General features: G+C 38.0%; 1 long non-coding RNA gene across 1 annotated transcript; it reads left to right on the plus strand.

Moving 5' to 3' along the window:
* LOC127572421 (uncharacterized) lies at nt 1–21,554 on the plus strand. The gene is made up of 4 exons (XR_007956625.1): nt 1–272; nt 676–746; nt 12,780–12,862; nt 19,389–21,554. It is a non-coding gene; the product is annotated as an uncharacterized LOC127572421 (long non-coding RNA).
* The last annotated feature ends 3,613 nt before the right edge of the window (nt 21,555–25,167 follow it).

Here is a 25,167-nt window from a genome sequence, read left to right on the forward strand (position 1 = left end):
GCAGTCTGGCTTTGCAGCAGCACCACTACCACCACTGAAGCTTTGGATTAAAGCCAGCAAGATACAGAATTAGCTCATTGTTCAATACAGTCCAACTACGGGCACTAGGGTAGACAGTAAACCAGAATTTTTGGGACCTTTTCAAAAGCTGACTGTACTTCATTTTTGGAGTTCAGTCATTATTGCACATTTGAAAAAAATGCTCCCTATTTGGGAGCTACATGCAAATCTCTATGTAGATCGAAGGTGGAGCGGGGCAGAGGGCTTTGTCTGTAAGTATTGTACCGTGAAGCAATCTGTTCTGCAGTCCAGTCTTTAAAAATAATGATATTTTAGAAAATCGATTGAGTTTCTGTTCGACCAGTACTGAATGACTAGCGTGATAAGCATTGTGCTGTGCAATGCATACAAGCATTCTTTTGTTCTTTCAGTCTTGCAAACAGTCTTTGAACCTAATATAACGATTTATATTTTTCTCTTAGACTTTGCAGATTTAGGAAAGTGTTTTATGACGGGTAAATTAGACATATCGCTTGTCTGACATTTATAACTAATTTTCTTAGTATTGAAGATATTGAAGTCGTGAGGTTAACGATGTGCTTGAAAACATTGTTCCATACGTTGCAAATAATTCTATTTATTTTTTAAAATGACTCTTCTTTCCCTTTTTTATAGTTTGTTCTACCTTAGGAACTGGGGAGACCTGCCTGCGGTCCCGCTTCTGCCAGAAAAGCATGCAGATGAGGGTAAGATTTGACCGTTTCAGACAAAAAAAGTGCAGCAATGATTCAGTGGATATGTGGTTAATAAATCACCAAAAGGAGTAAAATGCTTATTTGCACAGTGCTGTAAACCAATGCTTTCTGCTTGTTCACCTTCGTGGAAAATGTATGCGGTTAATCGTGTTCACGAATTACAGTTTAATATATTCATGCAGATTTTTGATTTTAATTGTCCAAGCTCCTTCAGCAAGTAAGGTAAAATTCAGACAAAGAAATGAAGCAAAACCTAGTATTAATTTCTCTCAGAATTTCCAGGTGTCTTTCAATTCCTTTTGGAAAATATACATTTTTTTTTCAAGATAGCAAACACATCATTGCATTTTTCCCAAGCAAGTAGACCCATTAGGTCATTTTGCAATAATTTATCCAGTGTCTCCATATGAGTAGTGAAACAGCATGGATCTTTGACGTGAATGTGAATTCCTAATGCGGTATCTGCCTTCAGTAGAGGCTTCAGTGGTGCTAATCATTTGCATTATGTATTTTTTTACATGGTGAAAGATCCCATTGTACTTAGCAGAAGCAATATGAAATAAAATTTGTCACTGAGTTACAACAGGAGATATTAGGGCAGATAGCCAAAAGCTTGGTCAAAGAGGTAGATTGAATGAAGTATCATGAAAGAGACAGGTTTAACAAGGGAATTCTGGAGCTTAGTGGTGGAACAATTAAAATTAAGCACGCTCAAGAAGCCAGAATCGAATCTTGAGAGTTAAATTACTTAGAATGTATACCAAGAAAGGGGCCATTTGGCCCAACTAATCTGTGCTTGTGTTTCCCCTTCCACTGTGTGCTTTATCTCAGCTTTGTAGCACATCTTTTCTGAAATTCCCTTGAATTGCCATATTTCCACTTGTTTTAATCATGCTACCAGAATCATTTTGTTTCTTATTAACTTGTCAAATAAATTTTACAATTGCAATACCAGATTCTTTAACCATCTGTGAATAATCAGTAAATTGTACAGCATTAAATTATTTTTAAACTTTTGACTCATCAACTTAAGGGTAAATAAAGTCTTATGACTGACTGAATATGAAATTAAAATTTCACTGTAGCTCAATTTTTCAGTGCCCTTTTCACAAAATTTGATTCAGCATGTATGTTTTTTCTGGTCATTTACTTTGCTACTGTTGTGGGAAAAAAAAACTAAAGATGTATCCCTACCAAAATCAAAAGTTCTGAGTTTGCAACTTGCAAATTAGCTTGCTGTGAAGAAGGAATTGTGAATACAACAGCAGCAACTTGTATTTATCTAGCAAATGTCGTGAAATGTTTGAAGGTGCTTCACAGGAGTAAAATTTGAAAGGTAATATAAGGAAACATTAGGACAAGTGACAGATTTTAAGGGCTGTTTGGGGGGGGGGGGGAGAGCAGGTAGGGAAGTGAGAGATTTGAGGAAGCCTTGGTAGCTGAAGACTGTGGCTACTATAATTTTGCTTGGAAAGAAAGATGTGGGGTGATTTTGAACTTTGGGAGCATAAAGAATATTTGAGCTAAAAGTGCTTGCATGTTGGAAATTCAATAACAACTTTCTGACCACCACATTTAACACAATTGGATCAGCTTTTCTGTGGGGAAAACCCTTTGGGATAGGTGGGTTGACTGCTCATTAAGAGCCACATTACCAGGAGTGTAGGACTTAACTTACTGCACATGCATTCCTGAAACTTGGCAGGGAAACCTATATGGGAGTGCAACGCTGTTGGGCAGGGGGTGAGGAATTGCTAGACAAATCTGGCAATAAATATTCCAGCCTCACAGCTGCTTTCTTGAGTTGCACTGAAAGGTTTTTAACATATCTTGATTTGGGGAGATTGTGGAAAACCTTTCAGAGAAATTTTATAGAATTTGAAGTAATTTTGTGAAGCTTGCAAATCACTTTCTGAACTTTGGAGGTACCCACATTTGCTGCATATTGTAGCTATCCACAGTCACATCACCATGGTTCTGGTAATGTTGTAATGAATACAATAAACAACTTTTGAAACCTCAGGACCAGCAGTAGTGTGCTCCTCACATACTTGCAAAGGCACAAAAACCATCAGACAGGTGAAGGCCAGACCTGCCACGAAGGCTCTATATCTGAACAACTGTGTCACAGGGGCTTAGTCACATACCATTATGTCAGATGGTTGCATATATTTGAAACAAAACCTGCTATTTGCAAGAGCTAATTTTGAGACTTGACCAGTGGCTGTCATGGTAATTACAACCATTAACCTCTATGACTTATAACCCTTCTAGGACTTTGCTGGAGAAAATAGGCAGGGTCTTACAGTTCACTGCACAAAAATATGTTAGACATGCAAATATGATACCTTATTTTCCAAGATTGACCTTTTTGGTGACAAAGTTGTCTGCTCAAATGAACAAGAACTCGGTTTTGTGGTGCTTACTGGCCCCTAGATGCAGCTGTCATTGGCTGCCTGCACGTGTCAGTCAAGGTGCCCCAAGATCATTCACGAATTGCTTGTCAAAAGCAAGGGCTTTCATTCCATCGATGTGCACCTGTCTGCAGCCACAAAGATATCTTTCCGTAGCTGTGTGGATGATTTCCTGGCAATTTTTATCCTTCCACACCTCCAACTAGACTTGTCACCTGGCAGCACAGAGGGCAGAGGTACCCCCTTTTATTTGAATAAAAACAGACTGATGATACCTATGAAGAGCCCAAACAATGTAGTTCAGAAGAGGTTCAGTAAAAGTGATCTGGAAGCCAGGTGTACTTCAGGTGACTCAACTGCTCCGGAGCTATCTTTATGCAATGAACACTGTCTCCAGAAAAGTGGTCATCTCCTCAGCCTGGCATAACATTGGCCAGGATGAAAGGTTGTACAAACCTAGAGAACAGAACTGTTGCTGGAATGCTCAGGTTACAGCCACCATCACCTACTCAAACAATTCCACAGAAATTGCCATGCATAGTTTGCACACCTTCCATTGTCCAGTGTCAATCCATGCCTCCCCATTCCATACAAAATTAAAGATCACTTGCCAATCATTTCTGAATCAAAATGTGAACATGTATTTTTGTGTAAGTCCAAAGAAATGAAATTAGTCCCTTGCATTGCATAAACCATCTCTGCAAATACTATTGTACGATTACAAAGTTTTACTATCCTCCATTCAAGAATGCAACACTGGTAGCTTTGCCAGTGATTTGATGCTGCAGGGATTGATTGATCACTTGTTGTAGATCCTTTCTCTGATTGCTGAGGGACTCCTGGCCTAGGAACCACTGTCACTAGATTTTAATCATATCAACAGTGCAGTGTATCATCCTAATGTTTTTTGGAAAAAGTTGGAAAAGCTGCTGTCTTCAATTAAGAGACTCATGGAACAGCATTGAGGATTTCTCTTTGTAACATGATAGTGTCAGTGGTGCTATACTGTTATCTATTACAACTCTCACAGCTAGAAGCATTTAGCCTAGCAGCTGCGACTTCAGCAGCCAACTCTTTACAGCTGCAATGCAGCAACACTTTTTCAATTGCTGGACAATCACTACTAAGACCAGTGAAGAACAGTACCCAGAAATTTTTTTTGTGCAAGTGGACTATGAAGAGCCTCCAGGGCTATGACCAGCAGTTCCTGACAAGTTTAATTGAGATGTGTCTGTAAAGTATGAAGTGCAATCCATAAAGTCTGCAGTTTGGGGAAAATGACCAAGTCTGTTCCTGTGGGCTGAAGGAAAAGTAGATGAAGTCTTCTCAGCTCAAATATGGAACTTTGGTAACCTCCCTAATGTAGCAATGAGCAGGAAATAACGAGTTAAGGTGGAGATTAGTGGTGGCAGCTTGGAATGAGCCTGAGTCACTAACGTGGACCCGCACAAGCAGTCTAGGAACATTAGTGAGTCTGTATTTGAGGTGGCAAGAGGTACCAGGTGTTGGTGAAGACAGTATTCTTTAATAGCAGTTCAGGAGAACAGATCTGTGGGTGGCCATGCCAGTTGTCTTTGGATGAAAAACAGCATGATGCTCGGGGAGCTCAGCAGGCCTCCAGCATCATTGTGTTCTTCATCTAGATATTCCAGCATCTGCAGTCCTTTGTTTCTCCAGTTGTCATTGGAACTGCCTCCTCCATGTGTTAGTTGTAAGCTGTCTGAAGGGACATCTTTGGTTCCTTGCATCTTGCTGGTGTTTTTTTTTAATCCTTTTTTGCATGGAATGTAAGAAACTGTTGTGTTGAATGAATGGAGAGCATTTGTTGACTGTAAATATGAAGAGAGCTGATGTCTTATAAAAATAGAAGTGATGTGGGTGAATGCTGAGTAGATGATAACAAGGGAAGTTGCCTCAAGAAACTGGGATACGTGTTCTTGCAAAGTAAGTTGGAGTATGGAGTGATGTGGGAAGATTGGGATGTTTGGGGGGGGGGGGGCTTTTGGAAAGATACATTATCAGAGCATAGGTAATTTAAATCTTTTCTGATGAGCTTTAAATCTTTTGTGACACTGAATCCAGGAATAATTTAGCAACATATGGTTTGTGATTAGGTTGGTGATAGTGTTACAGAGGACATGAGTAATCTGTGACAGCGGAGTCATGGAGTCAGTGAGACACCAAGGTTGCAGAAAGTAAAGTTGAGTCTGACATTGGTGACCAGTGAGGCACTGGTGGAACAGCAAGGATTTAGGGGTCATAACTTGAATGAAGGATGATTGTTTTAGGCTTAACTGGTCAAGAATATGTAGACATGTTGTGGTTGAAAAGGTAACCCAGATTTGGTAGGTGGCACTGCATCCAAGTAATTTAGAAAGGAAGGAGGTGTCGGAGATGGGCTTGCAATTTTTCAGGAGCAGAGTGATCTCGATTGTACTTTTTGTGGAGAAACCAGGAACGTTATCCAAGAGACAAGAGACCGCAGATGCTGGAATCTGGAGTAGCACACAAAGCGCTGGAGGAACTCAGTGGGTCAGGCAGCATCTATGGAGGGAAATGGACAGTCGATATTTCAGATCAAGACCCTTCAGGACCAAGAGAGGGGAGATGGCCAGTATAAAAAGGTGGAGGGAAGGGATGGAGCAAGAGCTAGCAGGCTATAGTTTGATCCAGGTTAGGAAAGGTGATGGGCAAATGGGGGAGGGCAGAGTGGGAATAGCATCAGAAGCTGGGAGGTGATAGATGGAAGTGACAATGGGTTGAAGGTGATGGAATCTGATAGGAGAGGAAGGTGGAGCACAGAATCGGGGGACGGAGGTGGGGAGGGTAGATGTGAATAGCGGGAGAAGGGAACCAGTAGGAGGATGGGCAGGTCGAAAGGGTGGAGGAGGGGAAAGAGAACAGGAACAGAGGGGAACAGTTTACTAGAAGTTGGAGAATTCAATGTTCATGCCTGGTACAGAGAGCAGCAGCTAGGACTCATGGCTAAAATAATTTAGACATCTCATTGGAGGGGGGGTGGAATTGGAGAGAACAGAGAAGTTTCAGAATGTGGGACTTCCGGAATGTGGTTTGGCACAGTTGGAATGGCAAGGGCAAGGGTAAACCAACTGGCACCTGAACAAATGTTCTGAACTTTAAGCAAAAACACGTTCAGGAGCACCTCAAACTAGTGTGAAATGGAAACAGGGAAATCGATATAAAAATACAGTTGGCTGTGGAACAAAGAAGCTGGCACTTAGCTTTCATCTCCAGGTTGTTTCCAGAGTGGTGGGTAATTTTGGCAGAAACTGAGGCCTGATAATATTTGAAACAATTCTGCCCATTCGTTGATGAATGGTGAAATTAGCTGTGCAACAGATAATACTTATGGCCTGAACTTTATTGTTGGTAATGATAGATGGTTTAGTAGCCTATGTTTTCCTCAATGTATAAGGTATTAGGAAAAAGGCACATTGTGTAAATTATTTAGGAAAACTCTTACATGAATTTTGTTAATAGATTCTTGCAAAGCAAACAATGACATAAGATTAAAAGCTCATTAAGGCCTTACTTATTATTGTTGTGCTTAAGAATATACTTGTTGCATCTTTTAGCAACAATTGGTAAATTTTTCAAGTTTAAAAGTTTGAAATGGATAATGTTCTTCCTCAATTAGATCTAAACTGATTTAAATCCTGCATGGCAGACTATCCTTTGCCACTCTTCTATTGTACAAAGTTAAAGAAATATTAACCAACCATCAACAATCAAATTATTTTTCTATGCTTATATATTATGAAAAATGCACCTATGTCTGCAGTTACATTTAGGGATATCCTAGAAGGACATGTGCTTTTCTTCCCTGAACAACATTATTAAAGCAGTTGGGTGTTTCCGGCAAATAAAAATTACAATTGGTTTAGCCCATGGCTATAAGTTACTAGTCCAGTAATATAACCACAACATGACCATGATTATTTGACTTCTCCTGTATCCTGCATTCATGATGAGTAATAGCATTGAGTCATGCAAGTTCATTTTGAAAATCTGGAGGGTAGAAGAAATTTGGAACATAATCAGCTGTGTGCCTCCTTCCTGCCTCCTCAACACAAATGCCATCAGCTGAATCAGTATCTGTGTCAGTCAGCAGGATTTTCTTTTGGTGACATGGATGGATGTTATTGGCAAACTTCACTTAACAAGACCAAGGTTTGCCAAATTGGGTTTCCCCATTTCATTATACAAAGTGTGCAATGAAAGTACAACAAAAAAAATCAATTTTGATATTTTGCAGAATTTGGGAATCTGTACAAGATTAATGATGTAAAGGTTCTAACATTACTATTTTCATTTTTGCATTAGGAATAAAGATCTCTTGATGCTTTAAAGCATCTTCTCATCAATGAACTACTTTTGATGTGTAGTAATGTAGGAAATATTGCAGCCAATTAGTGCCCAGTAAATTATGATCCATCTCTCCATAAATTATGATGTGTTTTAGTGATGTAAGTTGAGTTATAAGTGTTAGCCAGGATACTGGGAGAATTTCCCTCTTCCTCATATAGGATCTTTTGTATTTGACTGATTTTTATATAATATATCAGGGATTCAAAGGAATTTCTAATAGGAAAGATGCCAATGACCTTGAGGAGAAATTAAAATAGAAGAAGCTCTGTGAATCAAGAATAAATGAAAGCAAGAATGCTTGTCTTTGAGTCCTCTCTGTGAATATTCAACAGTGCTCAACATCTTTATCTTCCTTAATCACACCTGAAGAAGCCAATAAAAGCATGTAGGAAATGGATTTGGTTTGATGCACTAAGCAGTTTTTAAATATACTCAAATATTTCAGGTTCAGAGCATGAAGTTTTGGAAAATTACACAAGGTGAAATAAACTTGTTCCATTTTAAACTCAAATGAATATTGCTTTCCAATCCTCGAAAGCAATCCAACAAAATTTCCTTGAAATTCATATTTATGTATATATTAATTCATTCTCAAGTTGCACAAATGACATTCCCTATCCCAATAGCATTCATTACGATAAAGGGTAGGACCAAGTGGTTCAGACCGTCAAGTGTGTTCCACCATTCACCAAGATTGTGAATGATCTGCATTCTAACTACATTCACCCGCTTTGGTTCCATTTTCCCCCAGTACTCTTGGCTAGTTAAAATTTATCTATCTCAGTTTAAAATAATTAACTGAACTAGGATTTATTGCTTTTTTTTGGGGGGGGGGGTTCCAGATTTTTACAATCCTTTGCTTGGAAAAGCGTATTTCTTAAGTTCTCTCTGGAAGGTCTCTCTGATTGAGTGTTAGTTCCTTGTATGATAATAAAGGCTTGCACTAAATTTCCATTGAAAAATCTGGATTGTGATCAGTTATTCTGTGTGTTTGCTGTACAGTTTAATCCACAATTTCAACTTTTAAATCTATTGAGCTATGTTAATCCAGCTTTCTGTTACATTGGCAAGCACAATTTAAGGCAGCCACCATGACTGTAGAGTAAAGCTGAAATTGCTTCCTTTTACCTATTATAGTTGTACAGTGCTCAAGTTTTAATGCCAACTAGTGCTTGATAATTCTGCAGAAAAATAAGGCTTAAGCTGTTGCTGTATTGACTGCCCAATCTCTGGCTTGCAGCTATATGCTACTTGCCATTGCTAATCATATCCTAGGACAAAACTAATAGGGTATATAAATGTGAAAGGGAGGATGGAAGTTTTGTGGTGCTAAAAGATGTTTACATTTAGGTATTTAACATGGAAAAGTATAGACATTCTCCTTTGTTCTGGAAATTTAGGTGAACAGGTGCATTTTCATCCCCAGAATTGGGCCTCAAGCTCACTTTGGTAGGGCCATTGTGGCAAGAACAGCCAGCAAAAGATCCACCAGACTACTTTGAGTATGGATGAAGGATGGGTACTGTAAGTCAGAGAGCACTTGAAAGCCAGTGGGATGCTTTGTTAGCAGGGGAGTGCATGACAGTTCCGATGTTTGGGGTAGAGGAGATGTAATTTTTGAAATGTAGGAACAGTATTTAGGTAATGTATTTCAAAAAACTTGTTGGTAACCAACAGATTAACTGCATGGTTTTCCTTAGGGTAGATTGCTGTTCAAAGGTCAACCAGTCTAGCAGTTGGGACTTCCCGCATTAAGATATTATGCAAGTGGCTGAATATCTGTTCAGGGAGGGCACTGCAAGACCATCTTTTTCAGCAGAAATGTGAATCTATTGTCTGCCAGTGTTGGGGTTCAGAAGACCAGTTTGTCTCTGAAAAATGGGTGCTGAGTGACCAAATTTATAATCAAAGCTGTGTCTAAGCTAAATGTCTAACAATACAACTGCAAGTGAACTGAATGCTTGGTTAATTTTCTCCTGAGAACATACTCCCTTGAAGGACATGCCTTTTATGATCAGATTTGCACTGAAAATAAAAGGTGACTAACTTCAATGATGTTTCACACACAAAACTATAATTTATGTAAATTCAAAAAACACTTCTTGATTTCTCATCTAAAAAAATCGGAAAGGCGCTTGACCAACTGGCACTTAAAATAATATCATTGTACACACTTGGAGTACAATAAATATGAGAATGTTTCATGAAATTTTTTTCTGATGTGTGAGGAGCCTATTTCTAATCTAAATCAAGATTTTAGTTTTTTTTAAAATTGAAAGCAGCATCTACAATCTTGGCACAAAACCAGATTGAAGAGCTGCAATATAAATGTTCCCTTCCACCTGCAGCCTGAAACCATTACCCAGGATGCTTAGTTATATTGGAAGGAATCACGTCTGTTCTTGTACTCGTCCTTGTTTGACCTCGGAGACTGACACTATCCTTTGAAAGGAGTGTTTTGCAAAAAAAACATTCTTTTGCCTTCAAAAGGAATGAGGGTAGGCCAAATGTAATACAGTGTAGTTTCTTGCACAATATTCTTTTATATGATAAAATTTGCACTGAAAATAATATCCCTTTATAGGTTGAGATTATCTGAAGAAATACGTGAAGGTACTTGGATTTTTTGTTATCTGGGAAGCCTATTTTTACTGCAGATCAAGATTATTTGCTGTTTTTAAAATGAAAGCAATGCACAGTAGACACTCATTGAAATATTTAATTCTGTACATCTTCCTGAATGCCAAGCTGCTAAATGGCAAATCTTGAATAAAGTAAATTGGTGTAGAAACTTAGCCACACCTGAAAAGTAGCATTTTGTTGGCCTACCAAGCACAACCCCCATAAAGTTTAATTTGAGGGTGGGTCACTGCACAATTCAGTAGCCCACAAGGCACAATGTGCCTTTAAAGCATCCAGTAATACAATTTAAAATCTGACTTGCACCTAGCTCTGTAACCTCCTCCAGTTTTACAACCATCTAATCCCTCTATTAGTCCACATGTGGTCTCACTAATGCTCTTTGTATCTGAAACATAACCTCCCTACTTTTGAATTACTTTCCCCCTTATCCAACTGGAGCCAGTATACAACTTGTAATAATTTGCCTTCATAATTTCTGTAGTGCTACCTCCATTCCAGCCCCCACATCCTTCCCTCACTGCTGCCACTTGATGATGTCCTCTCCAACACAGGATAAGCTTCTACATGTAAACTGCCTAGACGCACCCGTTCATCTCCAGCATCTCCTTAAAACCCTTCACTGTCTCTACTATTAGACAGCTTGTCTGATAGTCATTCTTGAGTGAAGTATAATTTCCTCTGGTTAAGCACTGATAAAATCAAAGCTGTTGTTTCATCCCTGACTGTACATTTCTACTTGTTCCATTTTCTAACTGACTTGTCAACTATCTCAGGCCGAACCATATTGTGTACAAACCTAGCACGGTATTTGACCCTAGGTTAGGTTTCTGACTCTGTGACCTTAATGTTGACACGGCTCCCCACAAAGAACAAGAGCAGTTTGGGGAGGATAGTTAGAAATGGAAAAACCCTATACACATGACCTCAAGAGCCACCTGTTTTTACACCAACGTGCTCTGTGGAGAGAAATATCACTGCAGTATGTCCTCTTTGACTTCAACGCCTTGTGTCTCAATTTCAGATTAAGTGACTGCATATTACACCAGTGATGTTATTTCAACCAAAGCTCTACTGCATTGACATTCACTTGCAGCTGCAGTCTTCATCTTTACTATGCTGTCCCTATGCTTTATCTAGCAAAATGCTATCCTATGTATTTTTACATTGTCAGGCCAAGAGATAAGTGGCTGGACTGCTGTGACAATATTCTGGAAATAACCTCAATGCAACAACAATGTTTTGTTCTTCTCAAGAATAACCTGTATTGCTACAAGCACTATATGTTTAAGTTTTCTATTGCAAATGCTGAGAAAGCAGCTTGATGGCTAACTTTAACAGGAAGTTGTCCATGTTTTTTCATTCATTCACAGGATATGGATGTTGCTGTCTGAGCCAACATTTTCTGTCTATCCTTAATTGACCCTGAACTAGGAAGCTTGCTACGTAAGCATTTCAAATGCCAGTTAAAAGTAAACCACATGGGTGTCTCCTATTGGCCAGATGGGAGAGGACAGCTAAGTTCCTTCCCTAATGGATATTAGTGAACAGATGGATTTTTACAACAATCCAGGAGCCCAATGGTTACCAGGCCCTTTATTTAGACTTGAATTTAAAATCTCTAACTGCTGTGGTGAGATTCAAACTTGTGTCTGGATACAAGTCCATTACGCTACTCTATGCAGGTGCAGCATATTTTCCATATGCTAAGTTGGCACTACTCCAGTGAGCTAGGCAATTGTCCTTATCACTGTTTACATTTGTAACAAAAACATTTGTGGAATGTCCTTCACAACAAGTACAGGAGTCCCTTGCTTTTTACCTACATGAGGTAATGGGGTATTTCCTAATGGAAATTTACTTGGTATTTCTGTATTTTGGATCCATTAAGATTGTTTCATTTGTTAATTTTTGACTACATATTGTGAGAAGACAATGTGTACAAAGTAAGTACCATAACAGTATTTTGCCAAATTAATGCGAGGAGGTGTATTTGGCTTTTATTGTTTCCTCAGACATAAAAATACTTTTAAGATATTGGGTGCCACTTGGCAAAAATGATTTTTTTTAAGATTAATATTTTCTCCTATTGTCACCTTGTTTTTATTTATTTATTGATCTTTTTATTGTAAAGAACTAAATTGAAAAAACAGAGGTACTGGTAAACTACATAAGATGTTGGTTAGAAATGCTGTGATGATGGTGTCCGAGACATCATACAAAGTGAAGTGTGCAATGTTTAATGGAATTCTTTACCTGAAACAGAAGGATTCACATCTCTTCCAACCATGAATTATTTTAATTTGCTTATATTGACTTTTTCAATGTTCTTGGATTAGTTTTGAAATATTGTTACTTCATGTTATCCTATCCCTGCAACTGAATGCTTGAACCTGATAAAATCTGAATGTGCATGAAATCTTTGTTGCATCTCAATGTGCTGGCAACAGCTGCTAATATTTGCATATGATTAAATTGCGTCCATGTGTGTTATCTGTCTTTTCCAGTTGTGTAAAATGTCAGTTTATTCCTTTTTGCTATTATTTTGATATTTCAAAAATACATTTGCCTTTTTTCTAAGGACTGGCAAAGTTTTGACCTGGTGTCACCCATCTCATCTGGAGACTGCTGAAGAGCAGACACAAGGATGGAAGTGTTCTCTTGGTAAGACATCTAAGTGTGAACATTTAAACTATTGTAGCTGTCACTTTTTGGATGTACCAGTGATTGGCTCAGTGTTTTGTTTGGGTATTTCTAGACAAGGCAGTCTCCAGTGTTAAAGAGTCTTGGCCGAGGCATCCATCTACGTTATCCAGTCTGCAAATAAATGCATTTAAAAAAAAATCTGAGATACAAGAGACTGCAGATGTTGGAATCTGGAGGAAAAAAAAGAACAAATTATGGAGGAATTCAGCAGGTCAGGCAGCATCTTTGGAGGGAAATGAACAGTTGATGTTTTGGGTCCATTTCCCTCCAAAGAAGCTGCCTGACTCGCTAGGTTCCTGCAGCAGTTTGTTTTTTGCTGAAAAAAAATTCTGAGGATTTCAATTCTGTTAATAGTAAAGTTAATTATATTAAACCATTTCATTTGGCAAAAATTACAAGTTTAGTTGACTCTTGGTTAAATTCAGTTACATGAACGATACATAGTAAGATACATTCTTGTATACTTGCATGTATTTCTTGCCTGGTAGGTCAGAATTTCAACAGTTCTGTTCATTTACTGGGCTTTAATTTTGGGTGATTGTATGAAACAGCAGATAACAAATCAGTCACCAATTATACATCTCTTATTTTCGTTTAAATTTATGGATAAATGTTAAAATCAACATCTGAAATGGTGCTTATTCATTTTCATTGACCACAGGGGAACTCAGTGTAGCATATTTCTCTAAATAAAAGACCAACAGGTTACTTTGAGAACTTTCTGATAACATAACTCAAGTGAAGTTTCATAAATATTCTCACACTTCTCGTGCATAAATTTAAGCGGATCATTAATCAGCATATTTTCGGTGTCCCAATAAAATAAATAAATAATACCTATTCCATTTTCTCCAGTGCATTCAGTGACTTTTATATAAAAAAAATATAGTGACATTTGAGCAGGTGAATACCCTGGAAATTCATTGCCAGGGGGTTTAATTTATTAAAAAAAAGACTTGCCTAATATTTGCAGCGGCATGAGGGAAAATGTTACTGCTAAACCAGACCAGAATGTCTTAATGTAGGTGATCAAAGATAACCAATTTTAATTGGTATAATTTGTTGTAACTTTTTTGTTATATGACCACAACTTGTTTGGGGGGAGAGAATTTTATTTTGTGATGTTTAATAATCTTTAATTAGCATTAAGTTCACCAAAAATAAAAAAATATTAAAAATAGTTGGAATTTGTATACATTTACACACTTTTATTCATAGTGTGTTATGATGCTCAGGTTCACAATTTATTCATTAAAACTCTGGTTATTCCAAGTGTTAAATGTATGCTATTGAGGACAAAGCTTCTTCAGGTACAATTCCCTAAACAAACTGATGTTTGTTTTTCTGGTTTTAAGACATTGTACTGTACCAGTGTAACGAGCTATACTTTCTTTCCATTTGAGGAATTAAATATCCAATGGGACCGTATGGGATTTTAAATCCTTTTTAAATGTGAAGTGTTCAAGAAAAAAATATTTTTGCAGCTGGAAGGAACTGCACAATTCCTCTTGGATGTTAGCCCAGATTTCATTATTCAGTTGTAAATTAGCTACAAACCCATAACTTCTCTTTCATAGATGATTATTGAATTAGGCACATTTTCACTGAACTCTTTGTACTTTGCATGCAGAAATTGTCATAAGATGGTCAGTTGCAAGGGAATAGAATAATTCTGTTCCATGCAGATTTCATTGGCATTTTTTAAAAAGCCTGGAACATTTGGAAACCATTCCAGGAAATTGTTTCCCAATTTGTATACATCTTTTCCCACTCCCTGCAACATATTTCCCTGCCTTCATTCAACAGCGCCAAAGAGTGAAGCCCATTTTTGGCCTTGTTTGAACCCGCTTCTGAAAGTTCTTTGGTAAAGAAATAACCAAAGAATGTTTTGTTTTTAAAATAGGATTAGGAAAGCTGCAAAAGGGCAGTAAGTGCATCTAGGAAATTAAAGATTGCTTGAAACTAAATGAAGTTTGAGCAGTTTCTGAATTTTCCATAAACTCAATAATTACTAGTTGAGGTTTTCCTTTTCTAGTCCCAACTAGCATCACTACTCCTCCACCATTCCCCTCCCCCACCATAGCTCCCCATGTGAATTTTTGTTTCATTGGCTGAGGGAGGTGGATACAGTCAGCTACCTCGGGATGTGCATTGTTACTGTTTTTCCAGAGGCCAGGCAGCACATATAATCCCACATTGAAATCAGTAGTAATAAACAGGAACAGTTAGTGTCCAGCATATTGTCCCTACAAGTATGAAAGGAGAGAATTTGTTCTGATTTCAGTGATTTAAAAAAAACAAGTACTTCCCCTTGCTGTGACAGAATCCTACATCATGGGAGCTATATTTTCCTCAGTGTCTTGTAAATACGATGTGCATGATCTGTGCAAGCACCTTCAGTATTTTCTTTTGAACCATTATTTCACTTGTTGATTTAACAACTCCAGTACTACAATGGATATCCATTCCTAGTATTGAAGGCTGAGGAGCCTGCATGTAAATAATGTCAGTACTGGAAATGAAGCTGGGGTCCAATTCCAGGACAGGATGTGGCCTGACAGGATTGATTTGAATGTGGCCCAATCAGAATTCGGGTATGAATGCTGGAAGCAAAGGTCTGAGGCCTCTTGCTTTTACTCACTGCCTGGCAAATTGTACTACATACATGAAGTATTCCTTTGTTGGAAAGTGGAAGCAAAATTGTCAGAAAAGTTTGAGAATCTTGCCTCTATTTACTGCTTGGAAGCATTACAAATTTCTCAAATAGTAAACAAACAGGAGATCCACTTAAAACTTTGTTCATTCAGTATTTTCCAACATTCAGGTCATGCAGTACACAGCAACTACAGCGGCATGCAAAAGTTTGGGCACCCCGGTCAAAATTTCTGTTACTGTGAATAGCTAAGTGAGTAGAAGATGAACTGATCTCCAAAAGTCGTAGAGTTAAAGGTGAAGCATTCTTTTCAACATTTTAAGCAAGATTAGTGTATTATTTTTGTTTTGTACAATTTTAGAGTGGAAAAAGAAGGAAAGGAGCACCATCCAAAAGTTTGGGCACCCCAAGAGATTTGAGCTCTCAGATAACTTTTACCAAGGTCTCAGACCTTCATTAGCTTGTTAGGGCTATGGCTTGTTCACAGTCATCGTTAGGAAAGGCCAGGTGATGCAAATTTCAAAGCCTTATAAATACCCCGACTCCTCAAACCTTGTCCCAACAATCAGCAGCCATGGGCTCCTCTAAGCAGCAGCCTAGCACTCTGAAAATTAAAATAAATGATGCCCACAAAGCAGGAGAAGGCTATAAGAAGATAGCAAAGCGTTTTCAGGTAGCTGCTTCCTCAGTTCGTAATGTAATTAAGAAATGGCAGTTAACGGGAACGGTGGAGGTCAAGTTGAGGTCTGGAAGACCAAGAAAACTTTCCGAGAGAACTGCTCGTAGGATTGCTAGAAAGGCAAATCAAAACCCCCGTTTGAAGATTTAGCAGAATCTGGAGTGGTGGTGCACTGTTCTGCTGTGCATTGGCACCTGCACAAATATGACCTTCATGGAGGAGTCATCAGAAGAAAACCTTTCCTGCGTCCTCACCACAAAACTCAACATCAGAAGTTTGCAAAGGAACATCTAAACAAGCCTGATGCATTTTGGAAACAAGTCCTGTGGACTGATGAAGTTAAAATAGAACTTTTTGGCTGCAATGAGCAAAGGTATGTTTGGAGAAAAAAGGGTGCAGAATTTCATGAAAAGAACACCTCTCCATCTGTTAAGCACGGGGGGTGGATCGATCACGCTTTGGGCTTGTGTTGCAGCCAATGGCATGGGGAACATTTCACTGGTAGAGGGAAGAATGAATTCAATTAAATACCAGCAAATTCTGGAAGCAAACATCACACTGTCTGTAAAAAAAAAACTGAAAAGAGGATGGCTTCTACAACAGGATAACAATCCTAAACACACCTCAAAATCCAGTGGGCTACTTCAAGAGGCACAAGCTGGTTTTGCCATGGCCCTCACAGTCCCCTGATCTAAACATCATTGAAAATCTGTGGATAGAACTCAAAAGAGCAGTGCATGCAAGACGGCCCAAGAATCTCACAGAACTAGAAGCCTTTTGCAAGGAAGAATGGGCGAAAATCCCCCAAACAAGAACTGAAAGACTCTCAGCTGGCTACAGAAAGTGTTTACAAGCTGTGATACTTGCCAAAGGGGGTGTTACTAAGTACTGACCATGCAGGGTGCCCAAACTTTTGCTTCGGACCCTTTGTTATTTTGAAACTGTAAAAGATGGAAATAAAAAAGTAACCTTGCTTAAAATATTAAAGAAATGTGTCATCTTTAACTTTATGCCTTTTGGAAATCAGGTCATCTTTTACTCACTTAGTTATTCACCGTAACAGAAATTTTGACCAGGGGTTACCAAACTTTTGCATGCCACTATGTATTTGATGCACTCTATGCTTAAATCTATGAGAATGAATTAACATGGAAACTATCATTCTCCAAATCCATCCATCTTTCCGTTCAAGAGATGTCAGTAGATTCTAAGTGTAACTTCTGATGTTTCAGCAAAGAGTATTGAAAAGTTTCAGAAGGAATCTGGCTTGTGTCCACAGGATTTCTCTAATGGGAACTATTGAAAGAAAAAGTATGATGCTGTGCCAGGATGCAAGCTGGGAGATTGATTGGGTTGCAGTTGTATTTTTTTTGGCACAGCTATGTTTTTCCAACTTATTGTAGGTAAAGATTTTCAATAGCACAGACCAGGTGATTTCATCACCAAAGTTTAAAGAGCTAAACCACAGAGAATGTAGCATATTGTGTTAACTGTAATGTGAATGACTCTTCCTGAATATTTCCATCCAAAATGTTATCAAATGATAGTTAATATTCTAGAATAACAGACACTGGGAAAGGATTGATAAAGTTTGGGAAGTGTTGTTGATAGTGCCTCAGTAAGTTGCTTCAGGATGAGTTATTGCATCTTCTTGCATCACAAAAGGAAATCTAACACACACTCACATAAGGCATTTGTATAACCATCGGGAAATTTCCTCCATAATCAACATTCTGGAGGATCTTAACTAGACCAATCACACAATATGGTAACAGATCAGGGCCAGTAGTACTCAAGGTACAACCCAACCAGGACAAACCAGCCAGTTGACTGGTACCCCATCCCTCACCTGAACAGTAATTTATTTCACCTCCTGTGGCAGGCCACAGGATGTACTGAATACAAGATCCACTGCAACAATTTGCTGAGGTTTGCTTAATGCTTCCTATACTTGCAGCTTGTCATCTAGAGAGACAAGGCCAGCATGCACATGGTGAGAAATTTGCAGGTCATGGTGTTCCCAAGTCACACACCTTCTTGACTTGAAGATACATCACCATTCCTTTCTGATGGCTGGGTCAGGATGGAAACCTATGCCCAACAGCGTAGTGGGAAGACCTTTACCTCACTTACTGCCAGGATTGAAAATGCTCATCACTGGCTTGTCAAAGACAATTAGAAGTGGACTGTAAATGCTAGGCTTGCCATTAACAATCTCTTCCCACCATTGAATGATGAGATATAAACAAAGAATAGAGGATTCCTAAAATAGTTCAGAGGGAATGAGCAAAATTATGACAGATAAATTAGCTCATCCAAAGAGATTAAAAAAGGAGCCAGATACGATTCAGAAAGCAGTATGTGACGTGAGGCATTTTAGGATAAAAGTAATAGCAATAACTACATTCTGAATGGAGGAACACTTGGTGTTCAAACAAAACAAGGATTTGTTTGGTACCATTCATAGGTATTATTGATTACACATTATTGGATGAATAGTAAAACTTTTAAAAGGGTACAATGTTCTGTGTCTTATGAGGAGACAAAAACACTGATCTACAGATACAGAGATTGAGGTGACAGGTTAGAAGTGTTTAAATTGTGTATAGATTGGATGTTGACACGGTAGATGAGAAGCATATATTTTCCGAGGCTGGGTTGTTGAGAACCAGAGATCACGGTCTCAAAATAGGAGGTTGGGCATTAAAGACAGGAAAAAAAAATGTCTTCACTCTGAGAGTGGTGAATTTTTGGAATTCAGTACCCAAGAAGGCTGAGAGGCTGATTAGAATTTTAGATATCAAGGAACAAGAGGTTGATGCAGAAAAGTGGCGTTGAAAATTTTATTGAATAGTGGAGCAGGCATAAGGGTTTTAATGGCTTACTCCTATTTCTTATGTTACCATGGCTGATGAAAACAGATTTTTCAGTAGCTGAGGGATCTAAGTTAAGGGTCCTTATAGAAATAAGGTTATTGGCACTGAATAATTATTGGATAGTTTGTGCGTTTTCTATGTTGCAATGACTATGAAAGTGAAGTTTCATCTTTAAGTGATGCTGTATATTTTTTAATCCTGTATTTAATGTTGTAGTATAAAAATCTTATTGAGAAATTATGCTGTACATTGCATTATGTTATATTTTCATTAAAGGGAATACTTCCTACCATCCACCAGGAAAAAAAATGGCTTCAAGCTGGGGAACAATAAAACTGAAGTCTTGCTCGCGACTCCTCCAATGGATGCAGATTTCTATTTTGCTGAAAGAAGATGGAGTCCCTCTTTTCTTTCAATCATTTTTCTTCCATGTGTTTTGACTTGGTGTATGGGTTTTGATGAGGTGGTACAGCTTACAAGTTTGTTTTTGTTTATTTTTTAATTTTTAGATAAAACAATTTGAGGGGACTCTGAACCTGGCTGATTTATATCATGGATAATATTACCACAAACAGCAGTTTTACCAAACTGGAACACTAATATGTACAAAGTGTGAACAACAATGCTTACAACCAATACAGGTGGGCCTTCAGGCCTTGTCGTACCATGCAACATTGTCTTCCATTATTACATTGGAAGTGCATAACCAAAGAGTTTCAACTTTTACATGTCACTTTTTCATCATTAACGAATAGCATACAAAGGCTGAGAGTCCCTTACATTTTATTTCAATGTATTAAGCTTGTTAGTTCATAACATATGTCTGAAATCTTCAATTGCCTATGTAACCTCATATTTTAGCTCTGTAAATTTTATGTATAGAAATACTGTAATAGTATGTAATGCATTGTTTCCTTGTGGTAACTGATAGAGGTGCTGCCACGGGATATGAGACACTGATGAATGGTGCTATTTTGGATTTTAAACATGCTCCTTGGCAAGGTAGCTCTGATGGATTTTTATTTTTATTTTTTCTGTTCTGAGAGCATATTGATGCTTTTCTGATTGCTTTCATTTTTTGGACTCGAGTGACTTGCTTCTGAATGTTTGGTGGCTTTCATTTTGGATTTATTAGGCTAGGAGCAGTACCTGTTGACTGGAGAGTTGAATTGCAGCAAACTGAATGCATGACAGTGCCTGAGAGAAAAAGGGGACAATTACAGCATTGCAATCTTACCTTTTTTAAATTGCTTTCTCCCTTTAAGCACTTCTTTAATAGCTCTAAGAAATCTTAATCTTTTTTTTAAGTACTCAACTGTGGGTTGAGATAGGCATTTTGTTGTTTTGAACAATGTCCTTAATAGACAAAGTCTACTAAACATGACCATAAAATAAGCTGTAGTATCACAGTAATATCAAAATTAGGTAATTGAAACTAGTGAAGTGATTGGGACAAAAAACTAGGACACATCCATGGAATAATAATACATTTCTGAGAGAGTACAGCACTTGCTGTTGAAAGACACTTTCTTTGACAGCAAATGGACGGTAGAATATATTGCCAAAGTGGGAGAAACAGAACCCTAATCTCTTTATTTTGGGAGGCAGTTTCCCTCTTGGAACAATTCAATAAATTGGAGACTATATTTTTCAATATTATCACTAAGCACCTAGTCAACCTTGCCTAAAAGTAAACATGACGACATTAATCTCTGATACTCTTATGCTTTCACAGGTAAGCAATTATACTTACAAACGACATGTAAAATGAAATTAAGGAAAGCTTTTGACTTGGTGTCAGGTATGACCTTGTAATATTTGTCAATCCTCAGGGATATGCAGTCAATTGGATTTGACTTTGAATCCAATTGACTGCATATCTTACAGTGTAATAAATGATATTGTGTCCTTTTGCAGATTTTATTTTCCCGAAGGAAGCTTGTCTTCATTTTTGATAGAGAACAAAAAAACCCAAAATATTCCTTGTGAACAGGGGGAAAAAGTAGAATGAAAAGGATGTTTGCTGTTTTGTGTTTGCTCCCTTTTAAACTAAACCATATATTACCACCAAATATGAGATGCTGCTGTGTTAGATATGGTCTGAAAGCCCACCTTAAGAAATATTTTGATGTCTCTTTAGCTGTTCCTTCCATTCAAGCCTTCCTGCTTGTTCTGAACTATTCCAGTTTCTGACTGTTAAATGCTGATGCATGTAATCATTATTTACTGTGTTTAAACATTATGTTTGATTAGAAGTTGTGTAACTAGCAAAGTAGGTCTTTAGTAGCATTTTGCATATGTATAAAGGTTATGCTTTATGATAAAAGTACGTTTTATTGAAAATGTGACCTTCAAATGTTTTACTGTAATATCACATATACCCAATGTATCACTATTTTGTGCTTACTTTAGTAGAATTCAATAAATATTCATCACAATTGAGTTTATTTTAGTAAAAGTGCAATTATTCATTTTATATTTACAGATAATGTGCCTTGTGGATCAGGTAGGATCAACTGACTTGCACTAATTAGGTTTCCAAAATTCTTGGAGATTAAATGTACTATACAGCCTATAGTTGTCATGTCCAAAAGGGATGCTACCATTGATCTTAGAGTCATAGAGTTATACAGCATGGAAATGGGCCCTTTGGCCCAACTTGTTCATGCCAGTCAAGATGTCTACCTGACCTCGTCCCATTTGCCTGCATTTGTTCCGTATCCCTCTCAACCTTTCCATGAACCCGTCCAGATGTCATTTAAACATTTTAAATGTACCTGCCTCCACCACTTCCTGTGGCAGCATGTTCCATATACCCACAACCTGTGTGGAAAAACTTGCCCCTCAGATCTCCTTTAAATTTTTCCCCCCTCATTGTCCCTGGGCTAAGTTGAGAGAGATACTGGAATTGATAAAAGATGATGCCTTGAAAAGAAAGGTAGATGATATGGCAGGTGACAACAAATAGAACCTATTGTGTTTTTAGGAGGGAACAGAAGGCAATGAGAGTGGAAACACACCTGCCGTACCGGCTTAACCTTGATGGCGAGTTCCTTGCCTTAGGATATAGGAAGACATTGCCATCACTTGTACTGAATACGAGCAGGTGAAATAAAGAGATTGGGATAAAATCTTAACAGGAAGCTGGATGGAAGGAAGTGAAGCAAGATGTCTCAAAGATAATGAAGTTCCTTTGAAGTATAGTGACTGTTGTAGGAAACTGAACAACCAATTTGGCACATTGCAAACATCAAAGTGATAAAAACAGAAACTGCTGGAAGTACCTAGCAGGTCAAACGACATCCGTTGGGAGAGAAGCATAGGCGAGGTTTCAGATTTCCACCTTCTGCAGTTCTTTTCTACTAATGTGATAATGATTAGGCAGCCCCTAGTTCCAGTGATTGGCAGTTGAAGGTCAAATATTGGACAGGGCACGAGGCTGAACCTTCTGGTCTCTTTAAAATTCTTGGCCATTTTATGTCCATTTGGCAGAGCAAAGGGGGTATTAACATCTCATCCAAATGTCTGCATCTGCAACAATGCAGAATTCCATTGGTACTGCTCTGAAGCAGCAGGTTTGTTTTTTTTTTAAAAACGCTCAGGCCTATGGAATGAGACTGGAACCTGCAACTTTTCTAGCCCTGACAGAAGGACACTATCCATTGGGCAATGGCTGACCAATGCTTGCAATGGACCTTTTGAAGAAAAGGGAATGGTGAAAATTGAAAGCAAAGTTGAAGCACAGATGCAGTTAATAAACTACTGGGAAACAAAGAGTGGCGATTGGAACAAAGAACTGTACACATTTCGCACACAAAGGTAGGCATAGTTGGGATGCTTCCCATAGCTTTTATTTGGAGGCAATGAGTGAAGGCGGATTTGAACATCCATGGTGAAAGTGGGATCCGACCTTTTAAATTGGAAAATATTAAAAAGTGGTAGTAGTATTAGAAAAGTTATGAATGTAAACGTTAAGAATCCAAGTAATGGAGAACAAAAATGTTGAGGAAATAAAGAAATCTGATCCATAGGGTCAGAACAGGCTGGAATGGTGAGTATCCCTGGGCAGTTCTGTTTGTAAATCTTGGGAATGAGGTAGAAGTGGGATGTGTGGTTAGCATCTATGAAGTTTGAATCTATGGAGGAAAGATTTAGTGGTCAGTGATAGTCTGGGAAATGTAGTTTTTAAGTTCAGTGGTGGCAATCTCACTCCAAGAAGCTGGTGTCAGGTTCTGCATAGATGAACCCTAGTTCTCCAAGAAATACTATCTCTGTCACTAAGTGTAAAGACAGTGATTGCTAACCTGAGAGATAGGAGTGAGAAGAATAGAAAAGTTGAGATGTCCAATGTTAGATGAGTTTACCCAAGGCTACAAAATCCAAACCTCTTAAGTTGTACTAAAACAAAAGCAATAGATGACAGCATGTCTTGTACTTGCATTAATTGACAATCCATCAATATCTAATGAAAGCCAATACTTGACTATTGCAAAGAAGTTAATAACTGAATATGACAGATTTTTCCAGGCAAACAATTAACAAAGTGGATCCTTTATTGTTCACTTGCAAGACAACAGCACAAAAAACCCTTGTAGCTGGGCTCATTGACTCTAGGCTGACTTGTTTTCTGTTAAAACTGATTTTACACCCTTCGTTGCTATTTCTTTTACATGCTATTTCTAGCCATGCAAAATAGGAGCAAACAAAAATCCAACAGAAGCAAAAATTCAAATGTTGCAAATATAAAACAAGTTTCAAAGAAATTGTTAACCTGCCTTAAGAATTCAGAAATAGGAATGACCATTCAGCACAATGAGAAGGTTCTGCCATTTGATAAGACTAGGCAGTTACCAGCAATCACTGAAGACTCATTGTCCATAGGTCACCAATGATAATCACTATCATTTACTTCCAACCTCAATGAAGCAAAGGTATTGTTGTCAATAATGTCAGAGCTTCCAGTATGGTAGCACAAGCTATAATCACTTTGTGACACATAATCTGAAGCATATAGCAAAGACTCTCCAGATTTATTCAAATAACATATTCTGCAATAAAAACATCAATTATCAGCTCTTAAATTACCAGTCCTGGAGTGTTTCTGTGCTACTTTTATTGAGATCATTATTTTAGGGAATAGCCTTTACCACACAGAAACCATCTACTCATTTTTGTACTACAGGAACAGATCATACACTTGTATCTTCTTTATACAATGCTCAATTACAACAGGGCCTTAGCTATTGGAAAACTACTGAATTTCACTGTAAGAATCAAAATGCTTGTCAACTTTATTGTATAATCCATGCACGGTAATCTAATTATATTAATGATACAAAATAAATCTTAATTCAAGCCTGTCTGAGGTTACAAGACAGGAAGCTGCACTTACACCATTGATTTGAAAATTAGAAGGTGGAATTATATGTATAAATTAATACAGCAAGAGATAAATCTTTTGAAGCAATAAAGGTTTAGTAAGTGTGAGTGTACAGCCTAACAGCTATAATAGTCATATATTAAATCTCAACTTTTCTTATCTGGACTGACATTCCATTCACTGGTTTCACCTGGAAAATAGGTTTTGTTATTTTAAGACAAATTGTGCAGAAGACCAAGAGAAGGCTGGCCAAGTTCCATCATCCACTATTTAACCATTTAAGATTCGTGGCAAGTCAATCAACAAGCATTATTGTCGGTCATCCGTGAATACGTGCAAGCATTTTATGGTATTTTTAGAACCTTGAGATGCTAAATCACTACATGGATCTTCTTAATAACCCATGGTTTAATTTTTGTCAGATTATCATCCACTTGTGTTCCATTTTCCCGAAAAATTCACTTGAGTCCCAATACAAAATGCACACACACTCCATAATATTTGTACATGTATGCATTTACATTGCAAGCTATGTATTTGTATTCAGTGCCCACAAAGTGATTTCCTCCATGTTGAAGAATCCAAACACTGATTGGGTGACTATTTTGTAGATCAGTCTACAAGAGCCACCCTGAGCTTTCAGTTGCCTATCACTTTAATTCTCTATCCTGCTCT

This window comes from Pristis pectinata, chromosome 7 (genome assembly GCF_009764475.1).
Source record: "Pristis pectinata isolate sPriPec2 chromosome 7, sPriPec2.1.pri, whole genome shotgun sequence".
Classification (NCBI taxonomy): domain Eukaryota; kingdom Metazoa; phylum Chordata; class Chondrichthyes; order Rhinopristiformes; family Pristidae; genus Pristis; species Pristis pectinata.